At 42.1% G+C, this 13,308-nt stretch overlaps 1 pseudogene; it reads left to right on the top strand.

Moving 5' to 3' along the window:
• Nucleotides 1-220: 220 nt before the first annotated feature.
• On the top strand, nt 221-2,697 carry LOC113014229 (craniofacial development protein 2-like; annotated as a pseudogene).
• The last annotated feature ends 10,611 nt before the right edge of the window (nt 2,698-13,308 follow it).

Below are 13,308 nucleotides of genomic sequence, written 5' to 3'. Positions count from 1 at the left end.
ACCACACTGTCTGCAGAGAAAATGTAAATGTTCTTCTGAGCTGAAACATTTTTTAGGCTGTTTATTAGCACGTAGAACTCATCCCAAGTCCGGATGAGAAAGGAGGAGGGTTGGGCTAGCAACCCGACCCCATAAATTTTTTTTTACCGCTACAGAAACGACAAGAGAGAAATATCGAATACGGGATGTTAGCGGTGAAGAGCGCCGTCTGATTACGGCGATGGAAGAAAGCCATCAATCGGACGTCCATCGCCTGATGCCCAGCGCCCTCTTTACGGCAAAGACAAGGACAAGGATCGGGACTTGGAATGTCAGAACTTTATTCCAGAGTGGACGGTTAGCACAAGTGCTGCGCGAGTTTGAGCGATACACGTTGGACATCTTAGGCCTGAGCGAGGTAAGATGGACTGGTAGTGGGCGAACTGTCAGCGACAAGAAGAGCATACTTTATGCGGGACACGTCACTGATCACGTTAAAAGTGTGGGATTAATTCAATTCAATTCAATTTTATTTATATAGCGCCAAATCACAACATAAGTCGCCTCAAGGCGCTTCATAGATACAGAGAAAAACCCAACAATCATATGACCCCCTATGAGCAAGCACTTTGGCAACAGTGGGAAGGAAAAACTCCCTTTTAACAGGAAGAAACCTCCGGCAGAACCAGGCTCAGGGAGGGGCGGCCATCTGCTGCGACCGGTTGGGGTGAGAGAAGGAAGACAGGATAAAAGACATGCTGTGGAAGAGAGACAGAGGTTAATAACGGATATGATTCAATGCAGAGAGGTCTGTTAATACATAGTGAGCGAGAAAGGTGACTGGAAAGGAAAAACTCAATGCATCATGGGAATCCCCCGGCAGCCTATGTCTATTGCAGCATAACTAAGGGAGGATTCAGGGTCACCTGGTCCAGCCCTGTAATAATGAATTACAGTAGTCCAGCCTGGAAGTAATAAATGCATGAACTAGTTTTTCAGTGTCACTCTGAGACAGGATATTTCTAATTTTAGAGATGTTGCGCAAATGGAAGAACGCAGTCTTACATATTTGTTTAATATGTGCATTGAAGGACATGTCCTGGTCAAAAATGACTCCAAGGTTCCTCACAGCGTTACTGGAGGCCAAGGTAATGCCATCCAGAGTAAGAATCTGGTTAGATACCATATTTCTAGGCTTTTCAGGGCCGAGTACAATAACCTCAGTTTTATCTGAATTAAGAAGCAGAAAGTTAGCGGCCATCCAGGTCTTTATGTCTGTAAGACATTCCTGCAATTTAACTAATTGGTGTGTGTTATCTGGCTTCATGGACAGATAGAGCTGGGTGTCATCTGCATAGCAGTGAAAATGTATGCTATGTCTTCTAATGATACTGCCTAAGGGAAGCATGTATAGTGTAAACAGAATTGGTCCTAGCACTGAACCCTGTGGAACTCCATAATTAACCTCAGTGTGTGAAGAGGACTCTCCATTTACATGAACAAATTGGAGTCTATTAGATAGATATGATACAAACCACTGCAGTGCAGTACCTGGATTAGTCCTATCGGAATGAGCCGTAGCCGCTCTGGTCAGTTGGCGACCAATCTCTGAACGACTGATCGTGGCAAGATTTATATCTGCCCATGCGAAAACCACTGTGATTCAAGTTTATGCTCCGACCGAGGACGCTGATGATATGGACAAGGAAGCCTTCTACGACGAGCTTCAAACTGTTCTGGACGAGGTGCACCGGCATGACCTCGTCATACTCATGGGCGACTTCAACACACAGATTGGACCTGATCGAAATGGCTTTGAGCAGGTGATTGGCCCACATGGATCGTCCGCGAATAAAAATGACAATGGCCTGCGATTGACTAGTTTCTGTGCGGCAAACAATCTCTGCGTCGGGAACTCATACTTTCGTCACAAGCATATTCACAAGAAGACGTGGAGAAGCCCGGATGGTCTAACAGCAAATGAGATCGACTACATTTGCATATCGAGGCAATGGAGGTCAGCTACTGCTGACGTAGTCACTCGACACGGCGCGGATGTTGGTCTGACCACTATCTTGTTATGGCAAAGATCCAGTTGCGGCTCAAACGAACAAGACAAGATGCTCGCCGCGTATGCTCTTTCGATGTTGCCAAGCTCAAGGATTGCGATTTCCGCGACCGATATAACGTTGAGATCTGAAATCGCTTTGCCATTTTTGGAAGAAGTCGAAGATCTGGAGGCACACTGGGAGTGTCTTCAAATTGCTGTGGCGGCCAGCTGCTGAGAAGGCCATCGGGTGGCGAAGAGGTACCTTCAAGGAACGTTGGATCCAAGATCAAACATGGCAGCTAATCGATGAACGACGAAGAGCAAATATCGCCCGGGATCAGACGACATCAAATGAACAACAGCAAGCCACAGAGGAGCGGTACCGACGCCTTGATCGGCAGGTGAAGCGAAGCTGTCGAAGGGATAAACGCGAAGGGGTCGAGCGGAAAGCAGAGGAGGCACAGGAAGCTGCTGATCGGAATGATACGAGAATGCTATACAGGATCGTGCGTGACCTCACTGGCACCTTTTCGGGTCAAGGAGTGCCAATTAAAAGCACAGATGGCAGACCTCTCGTCACGCAGGAAGACCAAGATAAGCGCTGGGTAGAACATTTCAAAGACCTCCTGAATCAACCCCAGACACGCCCTAGTTGGACAATGAGTTAGCCAAAAATGATGAACTCGTTGACACTGACCCCTTCACTATGGACGAGACAAAGGCGGCAATTAAGTCTCTCAAGAGTGGAAAGGCAGCTGGCGCCAACGAAATCACCGCGGAACTCCTGAAGTACGCGGACCCCGTTCTGGTCAGAGCTTTGACAACTCTGGTCAACAAATGCTGGGAAAGAGGCGAAGTACCCGGCGACTGGACAAGAGGTACCATCGTGAAACTCCCAAAGAAGGGTGATCTGTCAAACTGCAATAATTGGCGTGGCATCACCCTTCTCTCCATCCCAGGGAAGGTGTTCGGAAAGGTATTACTTCGGCGACTATTGAGAACGGTGGACGAACGGTTACGCGAGGAGCAGGCGGGTTTTAGAAGTGGAAGGTCCTGCATTGAACAAATATTCGCGCTGAGATCAATTATTGAGCAGAGCCTCGAATTCCAGCAAAGGCTATGCGTGAACTTTGTTGACTTTATAAAGGCTTTTGATAGCCTTAATCGAGACACGCTCTGGAAAATCATCAAGTCTTACGGCATACCCGACCGCTTCATTTCCGCGTTCCAAGCGTTGTACCGCAGCTCTAGTTGTTGCGTCCGAACAGACAAAGGCATCACGGAATATTTTAACATCGATACTGGTGTGCGACAAGGCTGCGTCCTATCGCCATTCCTCTTCAACATCGCCATTGACCATGTCATGCGCCGAGCAATTGGACCGAACACGATGGGCATCGCCGGACGTGATCCCCTGCAGCAGTTCACAGATTTGGACTTTGCGGACGATATAGCCTTACTTGCACCAACACTCCGGGCTCTTCAGAAAACAACCTCATCTTTGGAAAGAGAAGCAGCACCAATAGGACTCAGGATCAGCGGTGAGAAGTCGAAGATTATGCGAGTTGGTTACGCTACACCATCAAACACAGCGGTAACTGTGAAGCAGCAGCAGCAACTAGAAGAGGTGGACAGGTTCATGTATCTGGGTTGCACTTTTAGCAGTGACGGGGACGTGGAGCATGACGGAATTGGGAAAGCATGGGCAGCCTTTCAACGATTACGACCCATATGGATGACAACCACACTGCCTTTATCAACCAAGTTGTGGCTCCTGAAGACCATCATAAAACGGACAGCACTGTATGCAGCGGAGACTTGGAAATCAACTGCAAAGATCAACCGCCAACTTGACGTTTTCCAACAACGTTGTCTTCGACGGCTGCTCAAGATCACATATCGGGATCGCGTTACCAATGAAGAAGTATATCGTCGTGCGGGAGTAGAGCCGCTCCATGTCCTATGTTGATAATCTGTATAAATACATCTAATTAAAACCTGGTATTATTACAGCAGCACCTGAGCTTGAAAGCTCTTCATTTCTCACTCCTTTGATCGTTGGACTCGTTTGTGGAATTTTACTGATTCTTCTTCTTCTGCTGTTGTGTCGCTTCAAACAGTCAAAGGGTGAGACCATTATCAATCTGATATTAAACTGAATATGATGTAAATAATAAAATTCACAGATGTATCCTAAACACTCCATGTAATATTTCTGCACCAGAACAATTTACTATATATTCATTACAGATTCATTCTTTGTCAGGTTGGTTCAAATCTCCCCTCTCCAGTAGTAGAACTGCATCCCTTGTTTCTTATTAAATCTACAGGGTTACTACTTCCACGGGTTTCTACCAGGACTCGGAGCACAAATCAGAGCTCTGCAATGAATCACATGATCAAGGATGAAGCTCAACACAGTCAGCATGTTTCTACTCTCCAAAGTCAGCCTGATCCATGACAAGTTTTATTGTTGCTTTATTTATTCATTTATTTACTGAACATTTTTAAACTCAAAGTCCAATATATTTGTTTCGAGTTTGCTGATTTAATAATCAAATCTATACATTAGAACTTCAATTTTTAATCTAACATTGGCTTGTTTTGTAGGTGATTCTTGTGTTTATGAATCAATCAAAGACCACGATGACACAAAAAATGGTAATGTAGACACAGTAGCACAGAAGTATGTAGACCATAGGTGTCAAACTCTGGCCCGCGGGCCAAATTTGGCCTAATTACATTTGGCCCGCGAAGCCATACCAAATTACTATTACAGCTGGCCTACTGGTATTATACAGCTAATATATATATTGTTTAGCATTAAGCTTTGCTTGTTCCATATTCAGTTTTTCAGCAAAACTTGTTTGAGTCCATAAGAAAAGATTCATTCTTAAATCTGGAGGAAGATTTTTTTTTCAATAAATATTAATGTTAGCCCGCGACTTTGTTCCAGTTTTGAATTTTGGCCCACTGTGTATTTGAGTTTGACACCCCTGATGTAGACTGTGTGATTTAAGGTTTAAGAAATCAGCTGCACACCACACAGCTAAGAAAACAAAAGAAGCTGAACACTTGGTCCTTCCAGTGTGACACAAAGTCAGTTCAACTTTGAGGTCATCAACATACAGAAAAAAAATACAAACTTCAGGCACAGCTGGGGGCCGGCGGAGCTCATGGGCGCGTCACTGCAACTCCCCCTAGCTTCTGCTCCGCGGCTGCTGAGTGAACCCTCATCTGGGACTCTCCTCAGCTCTTACTGGAACAGTGGCGCGGCTGCCCCTCTGTTGGTCTTCCATGGTCTCTTGTGTTCTGGGGGCCTCTGGATGTCTGGAGTTTTGATCTCCTCCATACCCGCTTCACACCCTGGAGGACGGGGCTGTGGCCCCCCCACACTCCCTAGCAGATCGTTACATGGAGAAACCTTTGGAATACAAGCGCGCTGATCCACACAGGTATGCACACGGGTGTTCACTGCTCGTAGACCCAAATTACACCTTTCTTGGCCGCTACTTCGAAGCACATCTGTCCTGCGTGCTGCACAACAACATTGAATATTTAGTATTTACTGCTGTTTACACTTAGCTAGATTAATGCGATGGTGTTGTGTTTAGTATGTTGCTTTGTTTTTTTTGCTTGTTTTCTATTTTTCTCTCAACAGGTGATCCAGGAGATTTTTTTTTCTCCCCCCCTTTCTCACTGTCCCTCTCCCCTTCTGTTTTTCCTTTCCTTCCTCTTTCTTTCTCCCTTTCCTATCCCTCACTCATGTCTGTCCCGTCTGTAACATCTGAAAATAAAATATAATAAATAATAAAAACAAAGATCGACCAAATGGACCAATACGGCAATTCCACGATGATCCATTTGGCAAAGTAAATCTATTGGGTATCCTTGTTGGTCTTCAGACAACAATTCTGATGGCTAAAGAACCAAATGGGACAGGAAAAAAAAAAAAAAAAAAAAAAAAATACAAACATAAATTCAATTTATTTCTTCATTTTCTAAAATCTTTGGATATATGTTTTTGTTTGTTTGTTTTTTAAATTTCAGAGGTTATTGTTTTTTCTTTATTTTGGTATGTTTTTTTGTGATGAAATTACTTTTTGTTTTTCTCATGCCAGATTACGGAATAAACATTATTATTGTAATTGTAATATTTTAACCTAGAAGCATTATGTAGAATTAATTTCAGTCCTGTTGTCAACAGAGTGAGTGAAGTCTGATCCTTAAGGTTTGGATTTGAGCTTAGTGGAAGGGTCATGCTGAGCAGGGTTGAGCTGATGTGACACTGAATTGAGGGCTAACAGGTTTTCATAGAAAAGGTTTTTAAACATGACACAAACATCTCATCTTTAACAGATTTTCAATAGATTTATGTGATCAGTGTGGTGTTGGCTGACAGAGATATAAATATAATGAAAATTACCACACTTAACATTTTATCCTGATCATCTGTCCATCCTCTTTCAGATGACATTTGTTTGTATGCACAGGTCTCCCACGATAGAGCTAAAACCAAGAAAGACAACGGTGAGTAAAATAATACATACCTTTTTTTCTTGTTTTTTATTTAGCAAGCAATCAACATTGACTACACCATTATTTCATCATTTTAAGAGGGTTATAATGACATCAGTTAGATATCATTGGATCATAGGGTCACTGACCTTAATAACCAGGGTGGAGGAAGCTTGAAGTGATCTGACACTGAAATGAGATTTAACAGCAGCAGAGAAAGAAACAGGTTTTCAAACATGTCTTCAATAGAGCTTCAAAACCTCCTTCAGTCAGTTCCTGTGATGAGTTACTGTAGGTGTTAACTGACAGAAATATAAAGGAAATTAAAGCCACTCAAGTTTGTTAATGCTGCTCATCTGTCCAACCTCTTTTAGATGACAGTCTGTTGTACGCACGGGTCTATTACATTAAAGCGAAACCTAAGAGACACAAAGGTAAGTAATGTAATAAAATAAGTAACTTATTTTTTGCTTTAGGTTTTAAATGTTTTACACAAGAAGGAAAATTGTATAAATAAATCAAGTCGTCACTTTGAACAAAGAGGTACTTGAAATCACATTTGACAAACTATTTCTTTGCAGGGAAACCAGCTCCTGTAGCAGCTGATGACACCGTTTATTCTGAAGTTAAATCACAAACAGCTCTGGGTAACTGTGCAGAAATAAAATAGCTTAAATGTTGTGATTTGTTGCTGTAACGATGAACCCAAATAAGTTTTAAAGGAAGTTAATTCAGTTCTAAATCACCTTTAATGACTGAATTATGCTGCATCGTTTCTTTCAGATTAATAACAAGATCTGCAAAACCAACTGGATCAGTGACAAAACGGAGTTAATTCCATTAGAAGTAAAGAGATCATTGAAGAAAATGAGATTATGCACTGTTTTGTAAAATAAAATAAAATAACTTTAAAAACTTTCTTCCATCATAATAGCACCAAATGATGATCTGGCTTTGAGACCAGGATGCTTTTTAGACATGAATATTCATTAAACTGTAAGTGTTATTACATGTAATTGTTCAATAAATTAATTACAAATAAAACAACACTTGGGAATGAAAATCATCAACCTACAGAGGGCTAAATGCAAAGACACATCAAAGTGACAACATAATGCAGCAGGTTTTTTTTAACCATGTTTTTTAAAGAAAGAGAATAATCTGTTTACTGTTTCTCTCATATGATGACTGTGTGGCAGACAGAGCAGGACCTTAAATGCAGAACATGGTAATAAACTTTAAAAAAAATCTTGATTTTATTCTCTGTGACTCACAGAACAAATTTAAATAGATAAGACAGAAGACACACAACCAAAGAGGGTCGAATGCGGCAAGAAACAAGGCGAGACTCAGACAACAAATGCATAAAAGGTAACATAGGAAGAGGAAACAGGTGGAAGAACAGCTGGGACTAACTGGGGAAATGATGGGGAAAGTAAAGCTGACCACTAACATATAAGAAAAAGGTTACCAAAAGAAAACAGGGAGTAACGAACACATACCACAGAGACAAAGACTTAACAAGGTATGTGAAACACACTCTCAAAAGTGGAGTACGAGGATTTAACATCTATATGTTTATCTATATACTATTCTCCAAATAATTAATCATGCTTAATTCTAATTGAAGTATGACCCTAATTAATAGGATGAACAAGAAAACCTAGTTTGATCAATGAAAATTGTTTTAATGTCTGGATTTTGCCTGCACTGGCATCATTCACCTCCAACCTCAACATATTAGTCTCTGTGTGTGAGACTGACTGTAGGAATGTGGTGAAGATAAGAGTGTGGAAGTCTGTGGCTTGTCATCATGTGTGAGTGTTAAGTAGGTTGGTGATAGTTAATCACAGAGGTGGGACCAAGTCATTGTTTTGCAAGTCTCAAGTAAGTCTCAAGTCTTTATCCTCAAGTCTCAAGTCAAGTCTCAAGTAATGTCAGGCAAGTCAGAGTCGAGTCTCAAGTCACTGGTGTAAAAGTCCGAGTCAAGTCACAAGTCTGAAATTTTGAATTTCAAGTCCTTTCGAGTCTTTAAAAAAAAAAAATGAAAAAATAATGTTGCAGTTATGCTAAATGTAAATATTAGACCATGTAATTTTTAAATCTGTGTTTTTCTCAACACATGACAAAATAGTGAACTTAGAAAATATACACAAATTGTGAAATTGCACCTCTTTAAAATGCAGCTCAATTAAACCTAGCTCCAAGAATAATTTTCACCGACAGTTCTGAGATAAGCTGCATGTTATTCTTGGATGCGGTTGTAGGACCAGCTTTAAAATCGCATGACAAAAATATCATACACATTAAAAAAACTGTATCACCAACGTAACCTGGACAACATTTGCTAGTTAGATGAAGTCAGCTATCTCATCGTAGCATATTTATATGCATATTTATAATTATACGGTTCTTGGAGTGAGTGCATACACTCATGAAGTTTAGTAACTTCCGGTCACTGCAACAAGCCCAGGTACAGTTTACCGACGGATGGGTGCAGGACCTTGAAATGCACCGTGTAGAAAGTAAAGACCATCGTACGTATCATAAGTTTACCAGTCTCACAAATCGTCGTCATAAATACACATTCCTTAACCGTTTATTAATAGGACCTTTGAGCTCAACGGTAATTAATTAGTAGTGGAAATAATTTCTGGTTCATCACAGAAATGTAGCAGTGACAATAATATTGTATGCTGTAATCGTACTGGACAATTAGTGATACAAAAAACCTGTTTTATCCTGTGAATAAAAGTATATGTTTTTGTCAATGTACCATAATAACAGAAGCGAAACGCAATATTGTGTCAGGACAATTCACTATTTATGCACAATAAATAAAGGAGCATAGCGCGACAATTTCTGTTCAGCGCCAGACTTGCTTGTAACCTATATCACCAATTATGTTAAGAAAAATGACGCATTAACTACAACAGAAAACACTGACCTTCGTGTAAATGCTTGGAGCAGACTAACCTGTGAGCTGGAGTGTTCTGGGACGTTAGTTTTGGTCTTTGAATGGCTGCAATCCAGGCCATCCGTCTCCTCTTTGTTACTTCGGAAACATGGCTTGAACAATTTCTCTTCAACGACATAATCCGATAACAACCGATCTCTTTACCCGTCGGCTTCCCGTGGCTGTCATGCGACCGGCTATTGCAGTTAATAATACAACAGCTTCTTGACATTTTTGTGTTTCTTTTTATCGCTGTATAACTGATTTTAATTGAAAGCCTGCGTGCGCTAGTACCGCTTGCCACGAGTTCCCAGAATCCTTTGCGGTTCTACCCGTGAATGACGTCACATTTTCAATCTCTATATAATATGCATGTTAGATTTTATATTTGGGGTGAAATATCAAGTCTTTTCAAGTAAACCGGTTCAAGTCCAATTCAAGTCCCAAGTCATTGGTGTAAAAGTCCAAGTCAAGTCACAAGTCTTAGAACATTTTTTCAAGTCAAGTCTAAAGTCATAAAATTAATGACTCGAGTCTGACTCGAGTCCAAGTCATGTGACTCGAGTCCACACCTCTGGTTAATCATGCTTATTACTAATCAGAACCAATATAAAGGGTCTTTCTGGAGGTGTCTGGCTGAATCCATGACACAGAAGAAAGATTAAACTGAAGCAGAACATAAACAAACTATGACCAACAACTAAACTATAGCCTGATGGTGTAAAGACAAAAACATTACATGGTATCATAAATGTATGAAGCAAAAATTAGGCCCAATTACTCAGGATACTGAAGAATATGAATCTTGGTCTATAACTTAAAGCTGGGTCTAAAGACGCAGCACCATGACAGTCCCTGATCTCCTGCTATGTTACGTTTTCTGTGCAGCCTTAGTCAGCCTAAGAAGTGTGATTTCACCAGAACTGCTGTAATAAGTGCAGGAATCACCCCGAGTTATGATCAAATTCTAATAGTAGGTGATTTTAATATCCATGTATGCTAGAGGGTGTGGGGGGGCCACAGCCCCGTCCTCCAGGGCATGAAGCAGGTGTGGAGGAGATCAAAACTCCAGACATCCAGAGGCCCCCAGAACACAAGAAACCAAGGAAGACCAACAGAGGGGCAGCTGCGCCACTGTCCCAGAAAGAGCTGAGGAGAGTCCCAGATGAGGGCTCACTCAGCAGCCGCGGAGCAGAAGCCAGGGGGAGTTGCAGTGACGCGCCCGTGAGCTCCGCCGGCAGCCAGCTGCGCCTGAGTGACCGAGCCCCAGGCCGAGAGGCCGGGGGCACCCCACCTCCGAAGTGGCCCGAGCGAGCCCCAGGCTCCAGGCCCCGATCAGCGGCCGCCAAGGAGTGAGCCGGTGTGTACCTGGACGCCCATCCCCGGACACAAAGAACCACGGTGGCACAGTGGTTAGCACTGTTGCCGCACAACAAGAAGGTCCTGAGTTCAATTCCACCATCAGGCCGGGGTCTTTCTGTGTGGAGTTTGCATGTTCTCCCCGTGTTTGCGTGGGTTCCCTCCGGGTACTCCGGCTTCCTCCCACCGTCCAAAGACATGCAGCTTGTGGGGATAGGTTAATTGGATGATCCAAATTGTCACTAGGTGTGAATGTGAGTGTGAATGGTTGTCTGTCCCTGTGTGTTGGCCCTGCGACAGACTGGCGACCTGTCCAGGGTGTACCCCGCCCTTCGCCCTATGACAGCTGGGATAGGCTCCAGCCGCGACCCTGAAAAGGATAAGCGGAAGCGAATGGATGGATGGAACCTTTTAAAAAAACAAGCGCGTCCATGCTCACAGGTGTACACACCCACAAACTACACCCTTTTTGGCTCCTACCTCAAAGCACACTGTGTTCTGTTGATCTTATGTGCTGCACAATAATGTTTAACATTTAGTATTTACTGTCATATTCCCATATATCATTGTGATGTTGTTTATTCTATTACTCTTGTTCTCTTCTGCTTGCTTTCTTTTTTCTTTCTCAGCAGGTGACCCAGGTGATTGATATATGCATTTTTTTTCTCTGCCCGTTCTGTTGGTTTTTGTCTTTTGCCCTTCTCCCCGTCCCTCTTCTCAGCTGTTTCTCTTTCCCTCTTTCTTTCTCCCCTTCTTTCCCCCAGTCAAGTCTGTCCCGTATTCAGTAAGCGAAAATAAAATAAACAATAAAAGGTGAATCAAATGGACCATTAAGGCAAGGCTGGGATGGTCAGTTTGGTAAAGTAAATCCGTTGGGCATCTTTCTTTGCCTTTAGACAACAATTCTGAGGGCAAAAGAGCCAAACGGGACAGACCAAAAAAAGAAAAAAAAAAAATATCCATGTATGCTGCCCCCACAATCAGCTGGCTAAAGACTTTTTAAATTTGATTGACTCTTTTAGCCCCATCCAGCATGTATTGGATCCAACACATGTACAGGGCCACACGTTGGACCTCGTGTTGTCTTTTGGATTACCAATTTTTAATTTGGAAATAAGTGATGCAATCTTTTCCGACCACTGTCTATTAGTGTTTAATATACTTTTATCTCATTTCCATCTTAAACCTACATCCTCAACACGATGGTATCGTGTTTTTAAACCAACTTCCACAGAACAGTTTTCCACTGCCTTTGAAGGACTGTCGAATTCTGCTCTTGGTGATGGCATTGAGCAGATGCATTTGAATTTTAATAATAAATGTAAGACTATTCTTGATGAGATCGCTCCATTTAAATCAGTGCAATCAACAGCTTACTCAGACCCGTGGATAAACGACTCAACTCGATCAGCTAGGCGACAGTGCAGGAAGGCCGAACGAAAATGGAAAAAAGTTACAAGTCTCTTTCCTGCTGCTGAGAGAGAGCCTATCTAGATATCAAGTCATCGTAAAAGCCAAGAAAATCTAAGTTTCTCGCAAGCATTATTGAGACCAACTCTAATAACCCTCGAACTCTTTTCTCAGTTATTGAATCGGTCTTGAATACCTCCCCCGCTTTCCATATAGATAGCTCCATTGAAACTTGCGATAGATTCTTGCAGTTTTTTATTAATAAGATAGAAAGGCTTCGATCTACATCTATCCCATTGCTGTATAATGTCTCATTAACATATACCCCCTCAACAACTTTTGACCAGTTTGAGGCTTATCAGGTGGAATATTATTTTACTGTCTCTGTGTTACTATTCACACTTAGTATTATTGCTTTTGCATCACTTATGATTTATCATTTATCATTTATGGTTACAGAAGAATCCTACATTCCAGGCTTAATCATATTCATGTTAAACTGACCAATAATAAGAGGTCTGCAGATACATGCACTACACACTCCCCACACATTCCACTGTAATGCTGTCAGAGCTGAGGCCAACTAAAGACAACTCCATATTTGGTTTTGGACAACAATTGAATACACTTACACGGAGTACACACATTCAAGTCCACACTACACGCACCTACATAGTCATGTAGAACACGCACACACTTATGGAGAACTGTGAGGGCGTCTCAGGACATGCTCCCTGTTTGACACACACACACTCACAATAGACACGAATAGAAATACACACCACACACACTGGTTTTCTCTAAGTGCTGGACTGAGTGGAAACATCTGGAGGCCATATAAGGGGAACTTCCTGAGTTCTGAGAACTGACTGATACTTATCATGTGACTTGACGGCATCATTGCAATAAAAGCCTTGTGACATGGTTGTTCGGGGGAGATCAGCTCTGAAAGGTTTATGATGCTCATCTTCCCCACATATATATGTGTATAATAAAAACCACTATTTTGTGTCACGGTCCGCTGTGACGGACCGAG

The sequence above is a fragment of the Astatotilapia calliptera genome, chromosome 3 (assembly GCF_900246225.1).
Source record: "Astatotilapia calliptera chromosome 3, fAstCal1.2, whole genome shotgun sequence".
Classification (NCBI taxonomy): Eukaryota; Metazoa; Chordata; class Actinopteri; order Cichliformes; family Cichlidae; genus Astatotilapia; species Astatotilapia calliptera.
Note: the sequence above shows the minus strand (reverse complement) of the source record. Positions and strands in the feature narration are given on the sequence as shown.